Here is a 26,788-nt window from a genome sequence, read left to right as displayed (position 1 = left end):
TGCATAAATCAGCAACAGATTGAAAAGTGTTTTTACAAGCATGATTTATTTCATATGATCATAAACTAAAAGATCACAAGAACGTAATTTTCATGCAATTATGCCTGTACATAGGATGCGCGTGAATCGTTTGAAGGAAAGACAGAAACACATACAATCATTGAAGTGGTCTGTTTGAGTGAACTTACATCGTGTCCAAGCCAATAAATGGATGCGGTAGGTGTGCCACAGTCTTCGCCTTTAGGATAAGCAACCAGCTCTTTATCTACACGTTTCACTTCGGGTTTGCAACGCATACCTGGTGCCACTAAACGATGAACATACATTCTGTCAGTTAAAAGAATATATACAATATACTCAAGTTAAGAATATTGTAATAAATCCACTACTTCTTAATGAATGCATGTAACTGGCATGACATAATCATCATAAAGTGACAGATATATAAAATAGCATGGACATAGTACTACTGTATCTATTATCCAGTGTATAAAGGTAGATACGTATTGTTTCAAAATACCGGGTTGGAATAACTTAAGTGCTAAACTCATTCAAAAAGACATTCTGGAGTGCATCGTTGTTATATAAGAACATTCAAGACCATTACTTGATCCATGTTTAAAGAACAATTCATTCGAATTCATGATTATTTAAAAATTACTATCTTACTTGTATATATATATATATATATATATATATATATATATATATATATATATATATATATATATATATATATATATATATATATATATATATATATATATATATATATATATATATATATATATATATATATATATATATATATATATATATATATATATATATATATATATATATATATATATATATATATATATATATATATATATACATATATATATATATATATATATATATATATATCTGTGTGTATATGTGTGTGCACGATTTTGTATATATCGGTTAGGTTTTGAATATTGCTTGCCTTTGTTCAATGTATAAACACGAATTACTTTAATTCGCAATGCAAATAATGTACAAATACAATAGTACACTGAACAGGACTTATTGCAAGCAGGGAATGGATTAAAATCAAAACTTGAACATCTAAGTATTTTAAATGTAATTATTTGCTCAATATATCAGCGACCACAATAATGACCTATAGGCAGCGGAGATTAAAATGTCTACGGACAGTTTATAATGCTGATATTACATTCAGACAACGATCTAGGATAGGGTTGCGGATATATAAGTAATGCAACCAGCTTAAGTTTAAACTTTAAACCAAACTTTACCTATAGTTTATATATTAATACAACTACCAGTTAAGGAGATTGTTTAAATTGCAGGCAATGTGAAAAGCGGAAGGGATACTAATATAATGGCCGAGCTAGGTCCTGATAATAATCTCTTGGAGTATGGCACCAGGGATGAGTATGCTTCCTATCAGCTGACTAAGGAGGAGGGGAATGGAGTAAACTCGAACTCTTGATTTATTTTCAACCATAACACAAGATGGTTCATTTATTGAGAAACAGTGAATAAAATCAGTTCATAACCATCACACTCGTGTTATTTTTAATCTAAGCCAAAATACTATCATTGTTTTGAGGTACAGATTGGTAGATGATAATTTCACGACAGGTCAGGGTACATATTAGCACTAAGCTATTAGTTCATTATATTGCTTATGATGAATGAAAATTATATTAGAGTTATCATGTGTGGATTTAGCTGCAATAACGTTTACTACAAAAGAGAAGCTATGACTTGATTGTAATATGAAATGTAAAATCTGCAAGGAAAACACTTGCTTGGCTTAACCCTACAACTATAGCATAATACTTATTTCAAGTGAATTGATATAGACGGAAGTAAATTAGCTGTCAAGTCGGGAAGGAAAACACATTGACTTAAACAACTAATACAATATAAAATAGAAAAAGAACTTATGTTTTATAGATTGCAAGAATAAGCGAGTATTGTTCAATTGAATTTAGAATCTCAAATCGGTAAGGAAAACATTCATAATTTTTAACTTAGACATTCTATTTCCCTACGAACTTTGTTTGATCTATAATTTAAGAAACGGAATTATATTATTGTAATGTAGAGCAACTTCACTGTATCTCTAGAAATAACTAGAATGCATATAATTTGGAACAGAGAGAAAAGAATTAAAACTATAAATAACTTAAATACAAGCTGATTTGTACTTAAATAAACTTTAACAAAAATGTACTGTCCAAAGTATTGCCTAAAGTTATATAACTCTATAATAAACTATAAAACATTAAAAAATACAAAATTAAAACTCACAATACCTGTGATGTACCTAGTTTGATTTCTGCTATCTGACTGAACCCCCACAGACAGCTCACAAAGCCTTATAATCTCTTGACAAAATCCACAATCAACAGAGCCCACAAAACCCCCAAATCCAACAAAACCCACAAAACCCACAACGCCAACAAAACCCACAGTTCTAATAAAACACACAAAACACACAACTAACAGCCCACAAAACACACAATTCTAGCAAAACCCACAATTTGTGTTGGAATATTCAAACAATAATTAGCTAGTATTGCATGTGTATATTTAGTCAATTTTCATAATGATTATCTATAGAAATTACCAGCTTGATATTTTGCACTGTGCTACATGGCGATTTTATTGCCCCAAGAAAAAAAAGAACTAAAAAATCAGTTTTGTATTTCGCGGCTCATACCGTGTTATGTTTATACTCATAGCAATGGTTCGGAAACCGTGTTATACACTCTTACGATATTACCGCGGTAGACGGCATGACATGGGAGTCAGCATGTCTATGCACCAAAGAAATAAATTAGAGAAAAAAAAAACTTAATGCGTTGATGTATACAAATGAAACGTCAGGGGCTATAAACACATTGAGAATGTATCGTACAGTCTTAAACGGTTAACTAGAAATAGTCACTAATCAAATTATCAAGGATGCCAGCCGCCGGCATGATACTCCCTATTTTCGCTATCTCGAAATCATGTAGACTATACAAACTAACTATTAATCGACGAAGTAAATGGAAACTCACGTTTAATGCACTGACCTTTAAAAACAAATCTAGACCGAATTGGGCGGGTTGTATGAATAGTTTTTACCGTAAACACGCGTGCATACATCACTCCCTAAATGAAGGTTATTACATACATTCAACATAATTGGAATAGGTCATCGAATCCTCATCTAAAAGGGGCTGTATACAAATTTAAACAAGAACTATTCACCAATATAGCCCACAGACAAAACATATAAGCACACACATACAAGCTCTCATGTTGACACACAAAGTTTTGATGCCACTTTGCCTAACGATAGTAAAATACAAGTGCACCTATTATTGAATAGAAACAGAAAGACACAATAACATAATACAGGTATGCAGATAAACGAGTTTAAATAGTCTATCTGATAATAAGCAATATACTTTTTGTATATTTCCGTTAACGTTGGTGTATAACCTTAAGAAGAACTGGAGTTCGTGGAAACTGCACGGATTATTTTAATATTAGATCTGAGCAAACTGCCGTGGGGAAACTGAGTGTACGATAATTTCTTTTATTTTCATAATGTACAGCACATTTTTACGACAAATCCACGATTGTGTTGGTAAAGCAAAGATGAGCAAGACCAATCCATATAAAATATCATCCTACAGTAAGATATAGTTTATTCCTTCATGAATATCATAAGGAAAATTGTGGATTAAATATATATAACCAAGATTTATAATAATCAGTCAAGCTAGAATCAATACCTCTGTAAATTGTTTACTAATTTCAGTGATTATTGCATATATTTCCAGTTGCACGTTCATAGTCAAACTAATATATGTTTTGTCTTACTGGTCTGTTTAGAGGTTTTAAACAATATGACTTTAATCAAATGTCTACTTGTGGATTCCCAATAAGAACTCAAAACGTTAGCAATAAATTGGTCCATGTGCGCAATATTTTTGGCGTTGCGAGGGGGATTTTACATGCAATTCGAATCTTTTTTAAGTAATTATTGTATACATTATCTGAAAAATACTAACTTTTGATATGAAATAAACATGTGTAAAACGAAAGCAAAATATATGGGCTTCCTTACACAGTTGAAATCCAGAAGAACTTTTTCTCATTTTCTTAATGGATACATATATAACTGCAATTTATGTTATTGTCAGTTAGACATTAAATAGTACCCAAATTAATGTGGACTGCATAAGCATTGACAAATATATATCACATGTGTGATACTTCCCGCATTTTCCTAGAAAATTCTGGTAACTTCGAATTCTTCGCAATAATGTTGTAAACCTAGTGACCGATTTTCCGTAGCCCTACAATAAAGTAGCCTTGGCAAGTTTGCTCGCTTAAATCTAAGTCTAGCTGCACAGTTGCTTCTAGACTGAGACATTTTGAGAAATTCTTAATTGAATCTATCGGACTACATGCCAAGAAACAACATGTTGTGTCTCTGTTCTTTAATTTCCCAAAAGTACAAAACTATTTAATGAATATTTTCCAAAGCCTTACAGTTGCAAAACAGAAACCATTAGGAAAGTACGTTCAAACTCAATAATACACAATGCATTATTAATTAAACTGATATTTAGTTTCTGAACATCTAAATATGCATTGTAGAAAAGAACAGCCAATTAAGTGACACCAACGGCATTCTGTGAACATCAGTGTTTAAGATCCACATACAGTATACCTATTCCTATGACAATAGTGAATTAGATTTAGAGAGCAAATAACATAGTCCGTGACACAGTAAGGGTTTCCTTAAAATTAAATTTGTTGACTGGATAAATATGTCAAAGGTAAATTGGTAAAACAATTTACAAGTAGAATATTATTCACAGTTATGGATCTATTTAGGATCTTAATACAGTGGCATTTTATAAAACATACAATTGCTTTGTTAGCATGAGGTACGTGTTAACTTACAATAAACAAGCACATTTGTGGAATCGTATGCATTGGATTTCAGATAGCTTATACTGTAAACACAATTAACTGTGAAGTTACAGGATTGTATTCTGAACTTTGTAATGAACGGCAACTCCTGAGAGTCATGTATGTTATGACAGTCTCCACGTGCTACCACAAATATCTTTTAAAAAGTTGATCAAATGGAAAGCAAGAATATGAAACTGAATAAAAGTATATAAGATGTCAAATAATTTCGATAATATGCACACTTTGTCTGGACAGTTCAAACCTCTAATTAGATTGTAAATTTTAGGCCAAAATTTGTAAGAATATTCAAGCTCTTCCAGTTTCTGCCCATCCCCTCATAACTGTATTGTTTAGTTGAAAATCTATAAAATTTCTGTACTATAAAGAGACCCTCAAGAATAAAACATATGGCAGAACATACAAAACAAGCACGTGTAGTGAACATGTGATCAATTTTAGTCAGCACCTACACTATTCCACGAAGTTCTGAAGTTCAACACATTTCCATCGTGCGCTATATATTATTTGCATTGCAAAGACTAAAAAGCAGCCATATTAAAAATATAATGGTAATACGTTATATTCAATTGCATATAAATGACATAAATATGAACCATGTAGCTATCACCAGAAGTAAGCTAAGAAGAGCATTGCATGATATTGACCATTTTATTTATTTATCAAGATATTAAGCCCAATTTGAAACAGCAAAACGCACGTTGAATGATATATATTATTTAACCTCATCCCTGAAATAGTCATATTCAAACTTTATCTTGTCTTGAAATAATTCTTGTTTTGCAATCAAACATCTGTTGGGAGTGGACTATTGAACATAAGTAGTAGGATATAAACGCAAAGCGACACTTTCATTACCAGTTTAAACTGCATGATCGCTGCATACGAAAATATAGAAATAATAGTCTTAAATATTCGCTGTAAGGAACACTGAAAGTTTATGTATATATATATAAATATATATATATATATATATATATATATATATATATATATATATATATATATATATATATATATATATATATATATATATATATATATATATATATATATATATATATATATATATATATATATATATATATATATATAGTACTACAGTTGAATACTCACCCAAAACAGTTAAATCAACAAATTCTTCTAAATTGTACATTCGATCTTCCCAAATCATAAAATATTCATCTTCGTCTGAAAGCTGAAGGTTGCGAATCCAAATATTTCCATCACTATCAAGGTAATATTTGTCATCCAAGGTACTATGAAAACCCTGCGTCCACATAGCAATCAGCATTCTGCTCCGGTAAAGTGACAGTAAAGTATCTTCATAAAGAGTAATATTATGAAACAGTTCCACAGAATCACCCAAGCAACCGGATTTTGAATTAGATTTTGTCTCTGAAAATTAGAACACGTGTACGGTAATTTCATATTATACAAATAATAGCATACAGCTACCCTCACCGCAAATAACAGTGACATCGGTTATGACAATGATTAGTATAATACAAATAATAATAAAAAAATAAATAATAATAATAAGAATACATCATTGTTTATGATTGTTGCATTGTATCTGGTAAGAACTATCCATATCTGCGTTATAGGTCAGATGTTAGAGACACTAGATCATCCCCTCAAGCTTTGATCTAAGACAAAACACAGGTAAGCTTGAGTAGACGTTCATACGTCTGAATTTACACCCTATGCATTAGTTAACAATTATAGATTTAGCTATGCATGATGATCTTAAGCTGAATGAACACATTGGATTTGTAACAATATATCATTACAATCAATAATTATTATTGTACCTAAGTGTCTCAATCTGAATAATCAACCTACACAATTTTCTTTTCTTTTGTTTCATTAATATTTTCACTGTATTTTCGAAATCAACCATCCTGTAGCTGAATGAACACATACTTTGTTTATATGTAACTATAGTGTCTGCTTTCACGACCTAAGGAAAAAACAATTGACATGGCTAAACTAACCTTTAGAAGAAATGAAGAAAAAAAAAAAACATGTATAATTATGTTTGAGAGTGTACTTGCACAGTTAGGACTCTATTCTAAAAAGAATTGAAAGATAATGTACCTGTTTAGCTATGACTGTTTACAAACAGGATCATTAGAAAACGAAACTTATCTTCAATGAAAGCAGTCTAATAACATAGACAAGTATGTGCTTTATATTATCAAAGAACAAAGCAATAACACATTTTAATACGTCTAGATGTGATTTCGTTTTCAACGCAAGATACTAATAAGTCCATGATGTAAAGTAAATCGGTCGTTGCTCAAAGCTTTCTTGTTAGCTACATGTTATATAAGCTATAAGCGTCAAGTATCTCTGATGTTTACAGGATCCAATGGGACACATTTGTAAAATATTAGGACACTAGTTTATCTGACGCTCATAAAACTCTTCTTCAAGAGACACGGAAGAGTAAACAAAAAAGTAGTTTCAGCAAGACACAAGCGTGCTATTTATTTTTATATTCCAAAAACATTTGCTGCTAAATTTCAAAACTAGATTTATTATTAACAAGGACCATTACAGATACAATTTCAAAAGTAAGTATTTTGGAGAATTGAAGCAGGATAATACTAATTAGCCGACAATTCCAGATGCCGCTTGAAGTTTGGCTGTATATCTGGATTTTTCATCTTCTAAATATAAATGTGCATGTCTTCCCTTGTTCTTAAACATTTTACCATGGAAAACAATTTATTCATTTGTACGTGTACTTCACAATGGTGTGATGCAATTAAATTTTCTTTGGCAACATTTCTTGCAAATGAAATAATTATATCAACTCTTCTATTAGGTCTGATTATACGGTGTATGATTCAGTAAAGACTCTCTTTCCTCAATTTGCTTTTTATAAAATCAACACTTCCTTTTTTTACGCAAACCGCTCTGAAAGTGTAATATCAATAAAGACACCTTTAAGCGATCTATAAGCTATCGTATTCATTTGTGGCAAACAAATATATTGTCCTCTTGGTCTGTCACTAGCGAGATTATGTTTAATGTCATCCATTGTCTTTGTAAAAAGTGTATATCTCAGCGTGGATACTCTGTCACCATCTTTCTTTGTTTTAATTTCAGGTATATTAGTACAAGAATCACATGCCTGACTTTAACACCATACAGCCTTCGCATACAGGTTTAGTTAATTTGATTTTCTTTGTGTTAGGCTAGTTAAGTTTGAGTGATCATAAATGATTATTCACTACCTTACCTCGCAACTATGACATGCCTTTCACCTTAAACATTATTTTCGTTTCTATATCTGTATATAGTGCACCTTTCATCATTCTGTTTCTCGAAATCTGACGCCCTTTAGAGAATGAGATATTGCTCAACATGCTCTGTGTTACAATTTGTTTCCTATTAAAAATCTTTCAAGAAATGATGTGTTGCTTGGTCTCAGATTTGTATTTATTTGTCTGTAAGGATTTAACATAAATTATGGCTCAAACAAGACATCAATGTATATGCAAATTGACTGATGTATGTCCGGAATAAAGTATATAACTTTATCAATGTACGTATTAGATGCGGCATAGTTTGTCTTGTTTTCTCTCCTGGATCATTCAGCGTCCTCTGCTGTAAAATTCATAAACCATTTTCACTTAGAATTACTTTCGGACGAGTTAATATGTTGTCATTACATAATAACACTGACGTCGATATCTTTTAGATAAAGGTTTTGTATGAAAATAATGATAACTATAAAAACTAAATATAAATTAGAAAACGGCAACATGCACATGACCAGGAAATTAACTACAATTCAAATTATTAAAGGACTTCAATTTAAGGATAGTAAGCTTAAACAATGTCCAGATTATCATTCTGTACTCGTCTTGAACGAAATAAATCGTTATTTCCAAACAAATTATTATTTGTCAATTTAAAATCAAAACACGCGTCGTTATATCTGGCGCTATGTGTTTGAAACTACTATGCAATGTAATATGTTTCAAGTAAAACTCGTTTAAAACTTATAGCTTAGTGGTACGTTTTTGTTTTGATAACATAAAATGAATATACGAATTGAAGTTTAAAAAGTAAATTGTTGTAGATTTTCATTTTCTAGCGTCACGTATCAGTAGAGTGTGTATGCTTTCTTAGGTGTTAGCTATGAAACTATCGTGTTGATAACGGTCATGTAGCTGTTTTTGATTAACTTCTAAAATAATACCCATTTCGTATGGTCTTCCCAACACAATATATATTAATTCACCACTTGAATTGGATTTTCTCGGATAATAAAACTTTCCATGTGCAAACATTTAAACATATCCTAACCCATTATATGTTTGTTTTCATACCATGCAAACCTTTTAACACTACTATGAAGTCAGTGCGAGCGCATTGTAGCTGTGTACTGGATCTTCATTGAATGTTCTAAATTCTTAAAAAGTCACATAAATGGATCATTACTTTTAATATCAGTTTATTTGCATAGAGTGTATTTCACACAGTGAACACTGACTGAAAGTTTGCATGAACTTCATTATTCTGAGATATAAACATGTCGGGCAGAGTAGAATAAGATAAGGACAGAGCAAAAATGTCACTTAGCTTATTTCGATATATCTGACAATGTATTTATACATATACATATAGTATGGCTATATTAAGCAACGGATAATGAAAGTTTAGTAACAGATTGTATCTTTCGTCTGTAGAACTTCGTGATGTGCAGATTTCAGGAGTATATATATATATATATATATATATATATATATATATATATATATATATATATATATATATATATATATATATATACACCTTGTGGCATGAAATGCGCTGATACACGAAAGGATCTACTCGGTTGCATGATCTTTGACCCATGTTCTTTTCAAGGGTAAAGTACATCGACTATGTCTTAAATTCAATGTATGATTGCACGCTAGCATGACGTGTGCATAGTTTTTGCATATATATCAAATTGTAGTATTTACAGTTAATTGTTTTTCCATATTTTGACGTTTTCACGAGTTAATAATTTGCATCGTCAGTCGTTTGAAATTACTGAGGCTTTATGTTAGAAAAACCCTTTAAAAGGAAATTTGGTAGGGCGAGCCTTCATTTAGTTTTATTCGGAGTGAGGGTAAGTAAAGATGTTATTCCTAAACTCGTCAGGAAGAAAAATTAGTCTCTGAAGGGTATTCGTAGCAAGGAACTTGCTGAAGGAAGTACCTGTGGTTATTAGTCTCAGATAGCAGACACGGGAGAAGCATTCCAAAACGTGTTTTCCCGACCAAAGGAGACCCCCGAGATGAAAACGGATTAAAACTACCTGATCTCTAATTATTAGAGCCAATGATAGAGTGGCTGCGAATCCTGTAGAATATTCGTTAAATTTAAGTCCCACGCACTGAATGATGTCTGTGACGGAAACCAAAGGAAACAATCTGGCTATAATTGTGAGTCGCTGTCAGAAATGACATTGCGTGTAATAAAGGTACATATTACAATGATCAAACGCCAAATCCGAGTTTCAACACAACGAATCCAATGGAGGATAATTAAGTCAAATTCATTGCCTGGGACGGCGATAGTAACGTTATCAGTTTTGACGGCAAAACCCCCAATTGTGATCAGTTGCATTTATTATTGTTAGCCCAAATGCACGGGCAAAGAAAGGTAATGACGCTTCTTGCCAGGAGATGACTACATCGAGTCCTCATGATGATGCCTTCAAATGAGCTGCATAAGTAGGAGGGGACTTACCTCTACCAGGAATAGTCTGTAGCACTTTATCATTTCCAATCAAGTATATTTCCAGTTTTGTTTTTATGCTGGACATACAAGCAGTGGATGTTGATAAATGATGGGGATTGTGCGATATGCGTGTAATCTTGGAAATAAATATAAAGACAAAAGAGGGATGTCTTAGAAGAGGCATTGATTTGGCTCGGTGAGCGTGAGTATGACCAGCCCGGCAGGAAAATTTAGTCATTTCAGGCACAACAGCCCGTATTGCCCTTTAAAGCGTGTCTACTATGCACATTAAATCTGGGATGATTCATGGGTTTATACAGACCAATTGAAATATGCTATTACGATGCGCATCTGACATGTTCGACCATACTTAAATATGTTCAAAAGCGATTATCCCAATAAGAGAAATTGCCATTGCAACCTATATTTGTCAAACATAACACGCATGCGTGATGAGATGAAATGGCTACAAACTGGTCTCCATATTATCGACACAAAATATAGACTTGACAGCGTTTTAAAACTTTATATGCATTTGCCGTGGCTATTTTGTTTCAAATCACATATGGTGAAGTGGCCAATAAGTAAATTCAACCCATGGTTTAGTCAGATATCACCTGCTGCCGTAAGATACAGTAGACGGTACTACCTGCGGCAGTTGATTTATAATGGACAGTTACTCCTGCCCCCCACCCCCGTAAAGTCTCATCTGGTGAAACTGGCGTCGGAACAGATATGCTCGATATCCGGCTGTGAAGGCAATATACAATGGCTGTGCGGACAGCGCATTTCATCAGCTCAGGTGGTCATCCATTGCATCGTCACTTAATGACGTGTGAGTGAGGACGGGTCAGATCAACTTCTCTCACTTAAATCCAGCTCACACGCAAGTTATGACACTATTTACCTCCCCCACCAGAATCTTTCAAGTCCTGTGGCGACGAACGAACGAAAACGCAGCACATGTGTATACACTGGGGGCTGAAGCTGCAAACCAGAATACAGGCTAAAGGTAATGAGTCGCTTTTCACTGGATCGAAGAAACATTAAAACTCGTCCGTCCCCTGGGTGACTGATCGGCCCTTTTAGGTTCACACTGCTAAGCTCCTAAGCATCAAGGAGGGGTTCCAAATCTGAGCCTTAAATAGTGTCTGCTTCACCTTAACCTGGTCAGCATATTACCCATGACGGGGATCCCATTTTATCGGTCGAAAACGGAATAAGGAAATAAAAGTCAAGCAATTCACGGTTCATCAGCGATAGACCAGAGCGAAGGACATAACTAGCTAGATAAAACATTCAGATATCAACCTTGAGTGAAATTCACCTAGCTCTGGAAGGACACCTCACAACATAGAGCTTGATACACCGTCTTCTGGAGTGGCCGGCGTGAAGAAGAGCGATATGACGCTGAAGATGTAAAATGCAGCTGGTTAGCAATCTTAAACATCTTCCAAAGGTCGTGAATGACAGCCGAAAGCAAACGAGACTCCCACTGTCTGGAGAAAAAAAACTTGAAATATCATCCGTGCATTTGCACCCATTATATCCCAATCCAGAAGATATAAATTACAAAGTCCAAGAAGACTTGGCGTCTATTGTTGCAGAAGCAGCATCATCCTTGGTGGCTTCAATGCTAAAGGTGGCACGGATCATCATCCACAATCAGGTATCTTTAGCAAATATGTATTTGACAAAAGCACTGGATTCCTCCTACTGAGAAAATGCGTTTAATATGACCTCCTAATCACCAACACAGTATTCTTCCTGCCAAACTACACTACGACGTCTGAGTTAGCATGAAATGAGAAGTGTATAATGGTGGAATGACGCAGGCTTATGGACTCTAAACACAGTATCAGCACTCAGCCAAGGCAAAAATGTGCCCAAAAAACTTACTGTCACAAAATTTTAAATGGAGAGTGTGAAACAGACATTTACTGAAGCGAACTTGATACAATTGATACAAATCACGAGAATGTCGAGGAAAATTGGGCATCCTTCTGATACAATGTGCACTCAACTGCATCCGAAATCCTCGATCTCACCACATATAGACATCAAGATTGCTTTGATGAGAATAATGATGCCATTCGGAGACTTCTGAATGAAATACATTGACTGCAAATTTTATCATTTAACTAGGTAGCCTTATAGAACATCAAGTGCGCAATCCCATGTAAAATCCGAGAGGTGTAAGACTTGTGGATGAGAAAGAAAAAAAAAACAGATGAGATTTTTGTCGTACTAGAATAAACTTATTGGAAACATTCAATGATGCTTTAAAAAAAAATACGGGCCACGGTCATCATTGATATTTCCAACACTGAGTACTGACAGTGCCCCGATGCTCGCTGATAAAGGGAAGTTGCTTCAAAGATGACCAAAAACATTTCAACTACATTCTCAATCAACATTAATCTATCAGCGAGGAGGGAACTTATCGATTGACACAAGTTGAGATCAAAATGTCACTTGCTGATCCTCCAGAGATAATTGAAACTATGAATGCAATCTGTCTCATGTCCAATGGTAAAGCACATGGAACACCTACTATAACAGCAGAAATATATCAATCTTAGGTCTCGCACATGGCATATAAACTGGAAAAATACTTCCAATCAGTGTGGTCTCAGCGAACGTTACTCCAAAAGTACAGGGATGCATCCATCGTTCGTGTCCCACAATGTCCTAAACTGTGAAGAAAAATAAATCTTTTTCTGAATTAATTGACAGATTTGCATTCTTAGACAATTAATGAAGTTCACAATGGTTTGCAAGCGATCTTTCAAGTTGTCGTTGTAGATAATGACGTCATCGATGTGAGCTCCACAATTATCTAAACCAGATGTTATTATATTCATTAATCCCTGTGATGTTGATGGAATTATTTTCATACCAAGCGGCATTACTTTAATATTGATAAAATCAGTCTAGTTTTGCTTGTGCTGAAATTCCCTTAGCCGTTTCCGACATTGGAATTTGACAGAATCCTGTCAGAAGGTGACATGTTTGCAGTTACAATTTCATCAATACAGTCATAGATTATTGACATTGGAAATTAATCTACTTTGGTGACACTCCTTACTTTTCTATAGTCAAAACAAACAATAAGCGTATGATCTGGCTTCGGCACAAGAATACATTATGAACTCAATCACTTTTACTTGGATCAATACAATGTCCAGCGAATATCGATTTTTTTCAAGCATGACATAATTCAACCTGTTATGACACTGTTTGACAGGCTTATATTCTACAGTTTAGTGTCATTGGAGATTTCATTTGCTCGCGATGGAACATCGGGAAACAAGTGCTCATATTCACATAAATATCCATTTTACTTAACTCTTTTCATCTGGCTGCAGATGTATGTTTCTGGTCCAAATTGTTCAATAGGTCCCAATGTTAACTGTAGTCACTCATGTCTGATTCAATAGCATCATTTAAATATATCAGCGTTCTTCTTTAACATATTTATAATGCCAAAAATGATAACGTTCAATCCACCGAGGAGTGTTAATTATATAATTTAGGTCAGTGGTTTTAAGTCGTCTATTTTCTTTTCAATTGTATTAGGTCACAATAAATATCATGTTGAGGATTTTAAGGCATGCGCAAGAGAGCCAGAACTCTATCAGCAGACTCAAAGCTTCTTTCCATTTTATTTCTGTCAAACGTTAATTTCGTTTATGACTGAATATAGTAAAGATTAATTCTTTCTACTTCAAAAGCTTTTGACAAAGTATATTTAAAGCCGGAGACATAATGAAGAAGATTTGTTCTTGTATCATCATTTGAAAGATGCTTCTCTTTTAATGAATTTAATTTTCCGTGTAGAGTATTTCCAAACACTAGCTCTAATGGAATAAAAACCAATAATTATTGAACTGGTTTCCTAACAGCTATAATAAAAAATAAACACATTTTTCCCAATCTTCTCCTCTAGCAAAGCAGTATGACCGATCAAATTCGTTTAAGGTTGATAAAACCTTTCTAAATTCCAGCTGACTTTTATTGTCATAAGCATAATATTTAAACCTTCGAATGACGAATTGCTGCATAACTTGAAATTTGACCATTTGTGAAACTAGGCAGACATGGGTAGCGAAAGTATGTAAAGATAATCCTTATCGGATGTTTTACTATGATTTTATTTTGAATAATTCTCAAAGGGATTGTTCCTGAAATTCTTGTTGACGCACGCATACGTTTCAGATGAGCCTTATGTGTTTTCTGATTGGGTTTTCCTACCAATTAATAAGTGTGACAAGATCTTAAGTGTCACTAATAACCTCTGAAAGAAATATAAGGTATCATGATAGTGTTTCTGTTCGAAAATGAGTGATGGTCTTTGGCTACCAAGATCAGAATGAAAAGAACGAGTAGTACATAGGGTCACTGCTCTCAGCAGTACGTCTTGATTAAATAATACCAGGAGCAACTGTGGCCACATCATAAGGCTGAACAATAAATGTGTAAGCTAAAGGAATAATTTCCTGATTAACATCATTCTCAAGTGCTCGTTTTGCCATAGATCCAGTAACAGCACAAGCTGCGTATGAATCAGCTATGACATTTTCAACAGGATTAACCTTTTTATCCAAACAAGGCTTTCCAATTACAAGGGGATAAACTAAACACTAGTTATACGTGGTTTGTCCACACACTTATATCAGCTTGGTCTTTGCCTAGTAATAAATGAATACATGCAGTGGGTAAAGAAGGCTCTGTTCAGACAGCCACGGGTCCTGAGACTAAGTCTGATGACGGTTAACACATTGGGGAGGAACATTACATAATCCGCACCAACTCCCTGAATGAGATCACTTCCACTAGTACAAGATCTATCAGACAAAGGTATAGTACCTGACATAAACAATCTCTAAGCATTGTATTAGGGTTAGGCTTGGCAGAATGAACAATAAGTGATATAGAACCTTTTGACATGAATGATTTATCAATATCCATAATAAGATTTAACTGGGATTTGTTTAACCCAGCATTGTATTGCTTTCACTCAGGAATGATATGAAGAATTTATACGTCGCTTTGAAGTCACCCTACCAGCTAGTCATCAGAAACATATACAATACTTAATATATAAGTGCCAGCGTGTACAGGACAAAACTTTAGACTCCAAAGATTAGAATATTACTTCAACAACATCATCAAACAACATTCATCTATCAGCGAAGAGGCAATTGATCGATTGTCCCAAATATAAATCAGCATAAGACTTGCTGATCCGCCATCCTCCACTTGCACAAGCGGCATGGCAAAGGAAAACCATGTCACAGCCATCGGAGCATCTCCTTCCGGTCAATAAAATGCATAATCCTTGCCAGAATTATGCTAAATTGCCGTGTGTATCACATCGATCAAAGGTTCGTGTCAGTGTGGCTTTGAGAAAGAAAGACGTACCACAGACATGGTGTTTGAAGCTAGTCGACTCCAGGAGAAATGACAGGAACATAACTGCATCCTGTAATCGACATTCATTGACAGGACAAAATCCTTTGTCACTGGCAGCCGATTAGGACTTTGAAAGACAATGCCAGAAGTTTGTTGCTCTGAGAAATTTTCGTGTTTCGGCAATTCCAAGAAAGCATGTTTGCTCGTATTGTGGATGACGGTGGGTCATCTGAACTATTCCCAGCCTCTACCTTAATTCAAGCCGGTCGAGCCCCCTTCATTACTTTGCTCTCCACCTTAATGATGCGTTGCGTGACTACGACACTGGGATTTACATCGGATACCGGACTGTTGGCAAGCTGTTCAATATGAAAAGACTGCAGAGAAAGACACAGAAAGTAAATGTTCGTGATCTTCTACTTGCTGACGACTGTTTATTTAATGCCAAATCTGAGCATGACACTCAACACATTTTGACCATTTCTCTTCAACTTGTGACAAGTTCGGTCTCCGAATTAAAACAAGAAGACAGGATGATTCACAAACCTTCCCAATAACGCCTTAATGGACGCCTACCGTAAAAGTAAATGACCAAACAGTCGAGAATGTGGACAAGTTCACCTAAGAAGCACATTGTCTCGTGCTGTCCACATCTATGACACAACTAATGTCAAAGTTACTAATGCAATCGTGTAATTTGGTAGACTACGTGCAAACGTGATGGAGCCCAGAGACGTCAGTCGACAAACGAAACATAAAATTACAAAACCAAAAGCTGAATCTTGGACTGTCTGAGGGAACTGATGACAGAGCACGGTTCCAGACTATCAGGTTCTCACACGAACAGGCATCCCAAGCATCCACACTATACTACTCCGCGAGCATTGGGTCATGCATTTCTCCATCCCCTCCAAAGGAGACACACACAACATTTGGGATGGCTGTCGTGTCCAGGTGGATGTCCTGCCATCGTCAATCTCGTAGAATTATATCAAACGCAATGAACTATGTACTCAGGCATTATTTTGGGATTCCTGACCTTTATGTGTCGTCTTCCCCGCTGGCTGGTTGACCTCGAACGTATGCGTATCTTCGTAGATTTTGCCGTACCATTTTCGGTCCAAGTTTATGGAGAACAGATCATTGGTGTAGCGTTATCTGTCATGGCCGAATAGGTCTTCGGATGGCGCCAAACCGGTTAATTTCAGACCCGCTTCCTCTGCTGGCCACAACCTGTTGAGCCGTTCCTGATGTTATTGGAGTGTTTCGCAGCCCCATAGGTGTCTCGAAGGGATCGCACACTGCATGCGCCCCTTCTTTGGGTGATACCTTACTTGTCGTGTAAACTTTGTGGTATGCGCTATGCAATGTGTGTTTAAAAAAATTGCTAGAGTATACATCACACAACACGCCTTTGCTTTAGTTGACTTAGCCAGCAGATTGGCCCTTGCCAAGAACACATTATACAATTATCAAATATAATTAAATGGTTTACATTCATTGAAACATATCTAAATACAAAATATCAAGGCCTCGAAAGAACTACATATCTAGGAAGGGATCTGTTATCGAAGATAAAGACAAACTAGATTTTCTGAAACATAGTGTCCCAATAGCTGCAAGATGTTTGTAGTGATCAAGTAGTATATGTCATTACGAGGATATTATGCTTAGTAGGTATCAGTCTTTAATCTATAGAGCTTCATTGCTCGCTTCTTGCTCTACTTAAATGATACCTGCCACTACATAAACTAAGAAAGTATACATGTATGCATCAAGGTATCAAGGTCCATCGATATGTCCTCACAACAGTCGCAACACGGCGTTTGGACATCAAGCCACATACGTGAAATCTTTATTGGTACTGGTACGTAAATGTCTGCATATATTGATTGGCCAGCCATGCTCATGCAATCACATTAGTGACTTTTGCTGCAATAGATACTTTTCCATGTTGACCTTATCTCTCCAGTAGCCACGAGGACTGTAGTAAACTATATATATTTATAGTCTTTGTTTATAATATGATTTTAATGAATAAGTCTTTGTCTAACTCCAAGTGCAACCTTGACTTTCTCACCTCCTTTAACGACACATCTTGCGATTCCTTACTCAGTACTCGATTGATCGTATTTAAGTCATGGATGACAACTTCACGTGCTTTATGGGTGCTTCGCCAGGCTTATGTAGGTTGTTAGGATCGAGACGTACATCTAGCCGTGTGCCTGACCTAGAGTAACTATATCCGGAAGGGTGTTTTCACCCGGATATTTACTCCATGATGTCCCTGATAAATTTTGATAATGTAGCCGCGATATCACCGTCGCAAACATTTTGTATAAGCCACGTGCATGAGACGCGTTCGCACCCACGGCTTTCCTGATGAACGTGAAAGTCTTTATTCCACAACTAACACAAGTTATAAAGTGCTAATAATCGCTGCAGATCTATTTCGTGTTTGAACTTGAGTTGGATTTCGGTTACGTGTTTTCGCGCGAGATCGCACACAATATGAAAACATGACCGTATTAATAATTCAGTATTATGCGATGGTATCAAAAAAAAAAAAAAGAAAAAAGAAAATCGCAGCTGCATTCGGTGAAAAGAAAAATTTCAGAAAAATCAATGATTTTAAAAGGTTCGCTCTTAACATCCTTGAGTTATCTGCACAAGCAACGCCGAAACTGTCAAAGCATGATGACGAAATTTTACTTGAAAATCCAATTCGTGTGCTAACTATAAGCCCTGCTTGATCAGGAAAAGCTCAACTGATGCTGAATACAATTTTACGATGACTAGCTTGGGATCGGTTGTAGGTGACAGCACCATCGACTGATGATCAACATTGTTATGATGTTTCAAAACTGACCAAAGAACGTCGTGAAGTCGTCCATTGATTTATTTTCCAACACTGACAAAGCACTACCATTGACGATTTCGATGCAAGCAAAACCAATATTCTGGTCCCCGACGATGTGATGCTTGAAAACCAAGTCAAGCCCGCTGAAATAATCTCAAAAATACTGACGTGATTTAATTGACTTAACGTTATGTAATAGTACCTAAAGTGATCCATGATAACTGTAATATGTTGATGATATTTCGTGATATTGATGCGCAAGATCTTGGAAAAATTCATTTGACTTTTTCTGTGTTTGATCATACGTGGACCCGTGTCGTTTTCTCACCATTGATTTGACCCGAATCTACCGGGATAACTATCTTGCGGGTTTGAACGCTTCATTTTAACAATCGCACTAGCATCGCTGCATGTGAATTACATTTGGCCCGATATCCGATCCCAAACGTTCAGTGGTGGTCTGCCCGCGAACAATTATTTTGTATTGTCAGCAGATAGTGGATCAAACTGGGGTTTTCTTGTACTTCCCTCAAGTGCGTACGACATTATATAAATCAATGATGTGGTCCAAAGAAGAATGTCGGTGTTGACTGGCTGGGAATCCAAAATTTATAGTAGTGAAAATAAGTCAACACTCAGCTCTGTTATCACTATTTAATCTCCATCATATTGTGTTAACATTGGACAGTCGTCGTTCAGAACAGGTCTTGCTTGACCCAAAGATATTTTCCTAAATAAACAAATTTTGAGTGCAGGATCTAAACAGACCGGGTTATCATATCGTGTCTGATATTTCGAGGATTACATCAACGACCTAGGTTAAGTAAACTGTGTTACAATCAGTAGCAGTTGTGACGCAATCAGTAGCAGTTATGATAGCTTGTCTAAAACGACAGGAGTAATTGTTCAGGGTTGTATACTGTTTGTATTTTCACCAACCGTGGAAATAGGTGATTTGGTATCGATTACTACGGCAGCAGCTGTGTATCTTCCATGTCATACTAATCGGCTGACACATATTTCTCTTTCTGTAGTAGATACAGTCGGTTACTTTGACGGTCAGCGCGGTGAAATATTGATAACAGTAAACAATTGTTTATTAGAGTTCGACATCACTTTTCAATATAGCAATGCCTGTGGTGCGTGCACGTGAGGAACCCATTCAGGTTACTAACGCGAGAAAACCTATGTATATGACATATTACAGAGTTGGCCTCGATGATGTTGTCTGATGATTGTTCGCGGGAGCATCCTAGGTAATCACAACTTTGCCAATCGCTACACGAGTTGCAATTCGAATCATGGACATCATCGAAAATGCTACTGTGAATCGAATATAACAACTGGGCTAGCAGGCTGATCAGTCACTATGATGATTAGTGATAAGAGCACAATGTAAAATAGTTACGCTGCCTTTAGCAAATTTAATGCCACCTGGAGTTTGTAAAGTCATTATTGAAGCCTCTCAACAAAGATTGTCAGATTTGCAGATCGAAACTCTGGCAATGAGGAATGGATTTAAAATGCAGCTGCTACATAGTGGTATTAAAGAAAATCAATAATTATAAGTAAAAACAAAATTATCATTATGGCTCAATTCAGAGATATATCTGATCCAGCATTTGATATCGGAGCGTTTATGTTAGTGGGTCGAAGCAAACGAGATTTTTAGTTTTTGGTTCATATCCAGTCAGGGATCCCAATTGATTAAAATAGAATTGCAAGTGTAGCGTATATCTAGGTTTTTCCCTCCATGTGAAGCTTTATTAGAAGTTGAATAAAAACAGATCCAGAATGGTGCTGGTTTTACCGATATCACAATTGAATGTGTTAACAATGGTATCATGGCGTTATTTATCGCTGTAAGTTATTCCATCTATGAAACGGAAATCGAACTTTGGAGATCGTTGACGTGGCTCAGACAGTTATTGAACTTGCCAGATATAGCGATGATTACAAGAGAACAGTTGGTCCAACATTGATATTTATCAAGGATACATCTGATAATGTGGATTCGGAACATTTATAAAGGATTTGCTCAGCGTAAAAGACAACTTCGCGGAGCCACATCACGAATTTTGTGCGCAATTCCTCTGTCACATATTTAGGTTTGAGATATGTTTGCAAGGTTATTTTTGGAGTCAAACATACAGTTACATTAAACTACAACAATAACTCCAACAATGCAATTTTAATAAGCAAAGCTGCTGGTCAGGCTAAAGTTTTATTAGCAAAACCACCATTTTGGAAGCCTGTGTTATCCCCTTCACTTTGTACAGAATTACGTTTGCTGTCATGTATTGGGTCGATAACCGATTCAACGCTGTCGTTTCATGTACATACCACAGACGCACGCCCATCAACTGCTATTGTGAGACAATTTATATGGACAATAAGTAGCCAACATGGTCCCACTGCACAAAAACATGTGTTTGTTTCGTTTTTAGTTCCAAATTGAGACAAAGACAAAGAGAGTGTGACGATATTTAACAACATAGAATTGATTGAGGTTTCATTGCGAATAAATGGATACCAATAACCTTCCGATGAAATTCGTCTTATCTTTGAAAACAATCATTCAGCACGTGCAGATCACGATCTGTAATCGTATAAGGACCGGCATCAAAAAGTTAACACTGCTTTACAAATTTCCCAACTTGACTCCATAACACGGTATCCTATCTATTACTTTTCATTGGAAAACATATAATTGTACAGGTAATCCGTTGGCGACATGTATTTTCATGAAAGTGTAGCTCCCTTTGGTGCTAATTATATATGCTATGATGTGATACTTTCCAATACGACTCTGTTTTTGGAATGTGCATGTGGTTGAATGAGGATGACCAATGCACTTGGAAAATTCGTTGAATCCATAATTAAACTTATGTAAAATACACATAATGTCAAATAACGAAGTGAACGTCGGCCTTTGTAAGAGACCTTTTGGAACAAAACATATAAAACGCAATAAACAATAATTTTGCGGACACACTGAAACTTTCTCCAGCAAACCGAACTGTAAATGTCACTGTGTAGTTGACCCAAACACAGCCCGCTCAGCTTAAAGCAGACAAAAACCATAACTTCTCAGTAACATTAAAAATACTCAAGCCTGAGGTGATTCATTTCTCGAAGACCGGCGCAATATTTCCATCCGTTGCAGCCATTCCAGCGTTATTGACCACATCATTTTGGGTCATTCTAAACTGCATAAGGAATGTAATTGTAAAGGTAATTGGCGGTCGTATATAAGAAAGTAAACAGCCTTAGATTACCAGATGGATGTCGTCAAATATCATTGGGCGAAGTTATTCGTTTACAAGGTCGCAGATGATCAATCGTGATTTACTCGCAACGGCTGAAAATAATCAATATTTTCTCGGTGTTGTAGTTAAATGAACTTGATTATACGGTGCCACGATGACCTGAAAGCGGCATCGTAAATCTGGATTTCGCAAAATGACTTGGGCATTCATTGAGCTTCATACGTGGTAACACCTCAACACCGTTTGCATTTTGAATCGTATGGACTTGATCCAATAGTTGAAGCTGTTAATTATGTCTCTCAGCACGGTGACAGACAACCTATGTTTTATTCGACTATGTCAGTACACTCTCAGTTGGATGGACCTAAATGCGGCCATCTTGTTGTTGGGGCATTGAATGCACTGAAGCGTTCGTAAACATCGCATGCATTTATTGATTTCACATTATTTACATTTCATATTATACAAAATCTACATTAACATTAGAGGATGTTACTCTGCTCGATGACAACATACCGACGTGGATATAAGTAGATTTGATACAAAGAGCCATGTGAGCTTGTGTTTCTTGAAGCTCAAATTGCAAACTCCAAAAGTCAAACGAAAACATTCAAGATGTTATTATAAAGCTCCAATCTTGTTCAGCTCTCTGACAACGGCGGAATCAAAGAGAGACAGTGGTGTGTCGGTTACTTATCTCAATTGGTATATTGATAATATGGTTACCATACAACAATACCTGAATGAACAAATCGCTAACGTGACCGCGCCACTAGGTGTAGTACACTCATGGAGCGGAACTACGGGAATATTAATCAAAGAAGCAGAGGAAACACTACCTTAACAGCCTTAGCAAATGGTGCTCTTATTTGAGATCCAAATCATGGAAATGGCTTTGATACACTTACAAGTCTCATATTAAATTTGGGAGAGTCTGGATCATGCAGGTTTATTATAACTGGATGTAACGATGGGTGGGTAGACAGGAAATGTGGATGACAATTCGTCGGTGTCTTGGATTTCTGTAACCAATATCACGTATCGAAACATCTGGTGATTTAGATTTTTTTTCACACATACTCTATTAAAATCTTATGTAACCTGAAATGAAATTCAGTTCGAAGCACTCAAAGTTTATTTTGATGGGTCCTTAACGTTTAAGATTAGATCTTATCAGTATTATCTAAGTAATGGAATATGACGTGATGTGGTTGACGATAACAATTGTATTTAACATGTAACTAATCCTCTTATTAACTGTGTTCAGAGTCAAGTATAATTTGGTCTATGGAATCGCCCTGATGTACCACTGACAACTCAGAACAAGCTTCTAATCATCGCACGTGCACGGGAAAAAGCTTAATCGCTAACTGCAGCAGCAGATGCAAAATATAGCCAAGAAAGTACCTTCCCCAGTTAAGTTTATTAAGGAATATTTGTTGCTAACATTGACTCAGTTAGGAAGTTAAAGACCTCTGGTGTTATTCAGCAAGGATGCACTTGTCCGGTAACAGTCACCGGGCAAAGGCATTGCTAGATTAACATGTGCTGTCGTATTAGGCGTGTTTTGCAATGAAACGGTTACATGACCTCCAGAGAGCATAATCGCAGGTGATGTAAATACTCCGGAGGCAAATGGTTTGTATCACTGTATGACAATTATTACTGTAGGAAACGATAATGGCTAGAAGAGTTTCTGCGTATTGCGCTTGGGCTTGATGAAGAAACCGGAAAATGTGTGACTCTTCTACAATTAAGATAGGCAACTGCATTATTAGTAAACGAAACATGACGGATCCTCGGTCTTACGAACGTAAACAATGAATAGTCGAAGATTTGAGATGAAATGCTGTTCTCCGGAAACATTATTACCGCCAGCGGCGCTCATCAGCAACCCGGTTCATTTCAAACCGGAAGAGGCTAGCATCCATATAGCAACAGCAGTAATGAGCGAGAAAATTACATGAAGTAGTTAGCTATTTCCATATTATGATAATGCCTACGGAGTGTTGCGTACCCCAGTGCATAAACAGAGGGGTCCATACATTTCCCTGGTCCCAAAAAGATCGGGTTAAATCTTGGAATCGTGGCTATACGGAGAGACTTTTGGAAGCCCACAATGCACTGTGTTGTGTGTTCCAGCTACTTTGACTCGTCTGATTATCTCGGTGAAAGTTCGTCTGGTAAGTTCTATGTTACACAGCTTATACTTCTAATTATTTCTCATAATATATATTAATATTATATGTCAACCAAACAAATAACTATTTGTCATTAGTATCAGTATCAATGAGTATCAGTATCAATGAGCATCAATTCGAACAGTTGAACATAATGTACGCCTAATGAGAAGTGTAAACACACGTTGAAATATACAATGTACTGTATTTTCTTTTTCAAATTAGAATTTAAAATGTTATGAATGCTTCACAGCCACAGAACCATTGCAGAAAAAGTTGAACCCCACAGCTGTGCCCCTTATTTTCAGCTAGACTCAAGCTAATCTTCAACAATACTTAAACGGAGGAAGAGACACATCCAAAGAGAATTAAAGCAAAATATTCAGGTATGTTGAGGTATTTCATGCAAGGACTTGATACATTTTGAGGCTTATTGATACTTTGATTTTGCAATACATTACAGAGATAATCACACAATACAATTTATAAAAATAAAATACATCTCTGGAAACGAAAATACGACAAGGTAAGGAATTTATGCGGACTGTCCCTATTTTTTTATTTTCTCGTTGCTGACCCTAGCACTCCACCCCAAGATTAAAAAATAATATTTTTTGTAATTCCCAAAATTTGTTCATCTAGTTTAGCCCAGTACTTTATGCGCTCTGTATATTATATATACTAAACATTTTCATATATAAAATGCTCAAATTTTGTTACAAATCCCAACATATCTACCCTAATTTCAAAACCAGTGCAACATTAAACCATTCATTTTGTTGGGGGTGGGCCTTAAGTACTGTATACACGCTTTCCTTTGTGTATTTTAGGGCATTAGTCATGATAGCATGATGGATGAAAACGTTGAGGTTGGATGTCAAGAAACAGTGTCCTCAACTCCAACTGAAGAAACAGGTACAGTCAAGAATTTATGACTTTTACATAAACCAAATCATACATCCAAATAAACCGTTAAAAATAAAATTAATGCATTTGCTTTTGTAAATTAAAACCTGTTACTCAAATGTTGAAAATGTATTAAAGTTATTTCTGTAAGTCTGTGATAACCTTTAAATTCACCAAATGCAGTTACAATTTTTTTCAGTGGTTCCAGTGTACCTCCCTGCCTCAACTCAGACTGAAAAAACCAGCACAAGGGATTGTGGGACACAAAATGTTGATCAACCAATGTTTAGTATCCAGACTTTAGTGAATAATCCCCATTTTTATACCGGACTGGAGACTTATAATAATTTTAAATTTGTATTAGACACGTTAGGTGCAGCAGCATATCTCCTCAACTACTATGATGGGACATTACCTGACATAGGTATTGAAGATCAGTTTTGTTTGTACATTAATTAAACTCCGACGACACATTTCACATTTCGATCTCAGTCGCCTTTTTAAACTAACTTAGAGTTGGATTACCGAGGAGTTTGTCACATGGATAAATTTTATATTTCTCCAGTGGAATGAGGTCAACTGGTGGCCATCCAGAGATTTAGGTAATTTTTTTGCATCTACAGATTTTAAGGCAAAATACCCCAATACCAGGGTGATAGTGGATAATACAGAGTATCCAATTGTAAAACCCAAACAGACCATGGCACAACAATCAACATTTTCAACCTACAAAAATATAAATACTGTAAAGGTACTGGCGAGTGGACTTGTTTCTTATGTTTCTAGTGCCTATGGGGGTTCTACTAGTGATCGACAGGTATGTGAAAGAAGTAAACTAAGATGTGTAATCCAGGGGACTCAATAATGGCTAATAAGGGCTTCAATGTAAAGGATATCTTCATTCTGATCAATATTCATATCAATATCCCATGTTTCTTCAAGGCCAATACTCGTTTGTCATCCAGAAGCGTGATAAAAGATAGAAAAATCGCACTGTTGAAATAAACAGTGGTTTAGCAAAAATATACAAAATGTTGTGCGAGCCCCTTAACAATACATAATCTGCACTGGCAATATAAATAATAAAGGTGTGGTTTACTCTGTGTTCCTTTAGAGATGGAATGTGTACCTAGACATGCTTAAATATATTTGGTAAGAAAACGCTAAATGTTTGGAAAAACATATCATCTTAATCTGGTGATGGTGCAACCAAACAATGCATATGGTTCTTTCAGAACAGAGACATTTATTTAAATTCAGCAAATATGTAATGGTATTCTAACTCACTCTGATCACTTTTGAAGTATCTCATACACATCTTTATGTTCTATGTGCAATCTGTGACAAAAGTTGAATAAAAACAAAGATGCGAGATGTTACTACGGTATTTTAATACATGTACTTATATACATACC

At 35.7% G+C, this 26,788-nt stretch overlaps 1 pseudogene; it reads left to right on the top strand.

Moving 5' to 3' along the window:
- The first annotated feature begins 1,369 nt into the window (after positions 1–1,369).
- LOC149774275 (uncharacterized) lies at positions 1,370–26,506 on the top strand (annotated as a pseudogene).
- Positions 26,507–26,788: the final 282 nt, after the last annotated feature.

The sequence above is a fragment of the Sinohyriopsis cumingii genome, unplaced genomic scaffold (assembly GCF_028554795.1).
Source record: "Sinohyriopsis cumingii isolate HCF-2022 unplaced genomic scaffold, ASM2855479v2 utg000360l, whole genome shotgun sequence".
Taxonomy (NCBI): domain Eukaryota; kingdom Metazoa; phylum Mollusca; class Bivalvia; order Unionida; family Unionidae; genus Sinohyriopsis; species Sinohyriopsis cumingii.
Note: the sequence above shows the minus strand (reverse complement) of the source record. Positions and strands in the feature narration are given on the sequence as shown.